General features: G+C 38.4%; 1 pseudogene; it reads right to left on the bottom strand.

Annotated features, from left to right (window-relative positions):
* Positions 1-1,747: 1,747 nt before the first annotated feature.
* LOC116878805 lies at positions 1,748-2,587 on the bottom strand (annotated as a pseudogene).
* Positions 2,588-3,689: the final 1,102 nt, after the last annotated feature.

Raw genomic sequence — 3,689 nt, 5'->3', positions numbered from 1 at the left:
TGAAAAAAATTGGAAGTTTGCCCACACTTCATCTAAATGAGGAAAGTTGACAGTTACTGAAGCTATATTTTGAGTAATACAGAATCCAGAAAGTTTTTTAAATTCTTCAAATTGATCTCTAGCAATTTGGAGGCCTTCCAAATTACAAAAGGGAAAAATATCAAAGAAACTCTAGCTCTAACAGAAAACAAAGCAAAGAGATAAGGAGCATTAAATAAAGGTTACAGTAACAGTAAGAGACAAATTCAAATTTGAGGTGAAAGCTTCAAAGGAACAAAGAATGTTACTTTTATGTATCAAATAGCAAAGCTCAAAGGCTGTAACTGTCATCAACTTTTATGCATCAAATAAAGGATAAAACAAAGCAAAAAAATGTGTTGAAAATAAAAGCTGACATTAACAGAAACACAGTAATGCAGTAAGAGCTCTCTTAACTCTCTAGATTAACAGACAATTTCTATTCCTCTATAAAACATGCTGACATATCCACAGCATTCTGAACACTAACCACTGATGGGATGCTCGCACTGCATGCTCCTATCCTTCTAGTCCCACAAACTGAACTGCATGCTTACCAATGGTCAGTCATATTTGTTCCCAGACATGCATACATCTGTAGTACCAGATACTGAACCTGCTGTAGTATATTAAATACTGCATATTAAAAATATGTAAAAAGTTTATACTTAATTAAAACTCAATGAGTTTATAAAGCCTCAGTGTGACTCTCTAAACACTCTGGCCAAATTAGGGGTGGGGACAAATGTAAATTATTAGGAGATCAAATACTAATTGTAAAAACCTAGACACATTCTATACTCAGATCACTTTCAAAAATGTCTCTGTACTCTCCACTTTAAAAATCCAATTAAAATGACAGAACTTACATAATAGCTGTGATTAAGTCACACAAGTAACAGAACTCCAATTTAGGGTCCATGCTCTAAGGCTTTGGCTTTGCACCAAAAGATTAATGAGTAAATACAGGTGATGTTTTCAACCAACCAAGAAAGAAAGAAAGAAAGAAAGAAAGAAAGAAAGAAAGAAAGAAAAAGAAAGAAAAAATGTTTTCAATATGTATACATTATTTCTCTTTATCCCGTCTTTTTTTTTCTAAAGTGAATTTTATTCCCTTATTTGACACAGAGAGAGTATAAGCAAGGGTAGCAGCAGGAAGAGGAAGAGGGAGAAGCAGACTCCCCTCTGAGCAGAGAGCCCGATGTGGGACTCTATCCCAGGACCCTGACATCATGAACTGAGCCAAAGGCAGATGCTTAACAGACTGAGCCACCCAGGTGTCCCAGTCCCCAGTCTTTTCTACTATTATTTAAGACCTTTATTAATAGGTGATTGTCATTTGTTGACTTTTTTGAAAAAAATCAAATTGTAAACTTTTATTATGAATTTAAAATCAGGTTCTTAAAAATCTCAACTTGACCAGATATGATAAAATTTAAAACTTAAAACTTTTAAAGGTGTGTGGAGAAAAACCAGGCTTTTTTAAAAAACACATTTGTCATTACCAAAAAGAGACATCTTTAGGTTAAAAAAAAAAAAAAAAAAAACATGCTTCATAGATAAATAGAACTATCTGCATTATCTGGTCAATGGGAGAAAAAAAAAAAAAGGCAAGCACTTCAGGTCTTCAGTACCAATCTTTTGTTGATATGTTATTGCTGGAACTTCATCTTCATTCCTTCATGCTGGATGACTAAACCAAATGATGGTAGAGATGGTAAGCCAGCATTTACTCAGCCAGGCCCTGCTCAGCCTCAGAAGTAGAGGAATTCTCAGCTGGTGGATCAGCTGCTTTTGTCTCTTTGGCATCTTGTGGTGCAGGGTTTTCTGGGCGCCTGTGTTGTCAAGTGAAGCTGTGGCAGCACCAACATCAAGGTGGCTGCTGACCTTGGGTCCCATCTCCTTGATTTTCCTTATCTTCCTCCTTGCCATTCTCTCTAGGCTATCCTTGGAGAGGAGGACCTCTGCGGAATTGTGGTCTCTACAAGCCTGACACATACTCTATCTCACTGGTCAGTCTTGTTCTCCTGCATCCTGGTTGTCAGCACCTTCCAACACTTCTCCCCACAAAGGAGGGTTGGAAGACTGTGGTTGACACCCAGAGGGTCTGCACATGCAGTAAGGTGGGAACCGTCACCGGTGGTAGGGCTGGTGCTGTTGGGGCCTGGCCTTCAGGAGCACTTTCCCAACCCTCCTTCTTTTCCCCACTCTCACTGTTCTGTAATTCTGCTGGTAATTGTGTGGAGGACCCCTGCATCGTGGAAAATGTCTTATGATGGTTCCAGTCTGCTGCGTATTTACTGCCTTGCACTGGAACTCAACAACAGCCTGTCACATTTGCTGCCTCCACACCCTTTTCTCCTTCAACAACATCCAACTCCACCGTCTCTCCACCTCCTCCACTGGGACGGCGCCTCCCAGGATTATTGTTCTTTATGGCAGTCTGGTATACAAACACATCTTCCTTGGTGTCATTCCTGTTGATGAAGCCATATCCATTTCTCACACTCAACCATTTTACTGTTCCCAAAACCTTCCTTGTGATGACCTTCTTATCCCCAATGGCAGGTCAGGACGTGAGTCTGTGGCAACTGTGGCTGTCTCCCCAGGTGTGATGGTAACTAGGCCAGTGGGGGTTGGTAGGGCTGCTCAGGGCTCTCTGGGGTCTGCTCTCTGCTTCTGCTACCAATCAAACTCTATCCCCAGTCTTAACAGATCTTTTGGATTAATTGGTTCACTCCAGTGCTGATCATGTTAGATAATAAGCTTCCACTATGATGACATATTTTAATATCTTTTCTCATTATTTGACAGATTAAGTCAAAAGTAAAATGATGCTATAGAGAAAATGACTAATAATAAATTTGGTTTTGGAAATTTATGCTAGAGATAATATTCCTTTTAAAATGTCCCTTATCCATTTAAAAAAATTGGCCACATATTAGACTAATTATGAAAGTATAAATTTTTTTAATTGAAATATTAGAGTCTACATTCTTTGACTATGGTATAATGATCCTGAAACAAGTGTGTATCTTCTGTTTGAGGTACATAAGGTGCAGTATGACTAAAGCAGAATGGACTTGTAGGACATTATAAGGGCTTTGGCTCAAACTTTGGAAAGTTTGAATAAAGAAGTGCCATCATTCAATTTTCACTGCTTTGTATTTTATCCTATGAAATTAAAAAACAATCATTTTGTATAGATTTTAACAAATAGTATAGATCATGTAACCACCACTCCTGTACCACACAGAAAAGTTATTTTGAAGAAGGAAAGGAGGATGTTGATTCTGAGGTGGGAATGACAAGATGAAGAGTTCAGGATGTGACATGTTAGTTCTGAATCATCTTCAAGACATCAAGATCTCCAAATAAATGCATTGGATTTAGCCAACTTGGAGAACACTGGTGAACACCACAAGGATTCTTAAGAGTTCTGAGGTATGAAATCTGAATGAGTAGGTTCAGTCCAGAAGAGAAGAAAGAATTGGAGTAAATGCATGGAGCCAAATCTTTAGGAGCTTTGCTATAAATGAGAGAAATGAGGGGAGTAGCTGGGGGAAATAGTAGAGGCAGCTTGTTTTGTTAAGAGAAATTACTATATGCTCATGCAAAAGTCCAACAGAAAGAGAACGGATGATGCAAGAATGAAAAAGGGAAATCACCAT

The sequence above is a fragment of the Lontra canadensis genome, unplaced genomic scaffold (genome assembly GCF_010015895.1).
Source record: "Lontra canadensis isolate GAN:19392208 unplaced genomic scaffold, GSC_riverotter_1.0 scaffold2, whole genome shotgun sequence".
In the NCBI taxonomy this organism is placed as follows: Eukaryota; Metazoa; Chordata; class Mammalia; order Carnivora; family Mustelidae; genus Lontra; species Lontra canadensis.
The sequence above is the reverse complement of the archived record's forward strand: the minus strand, read 5'-3'. Positions and strand labels throughout refer to the sequence as shown.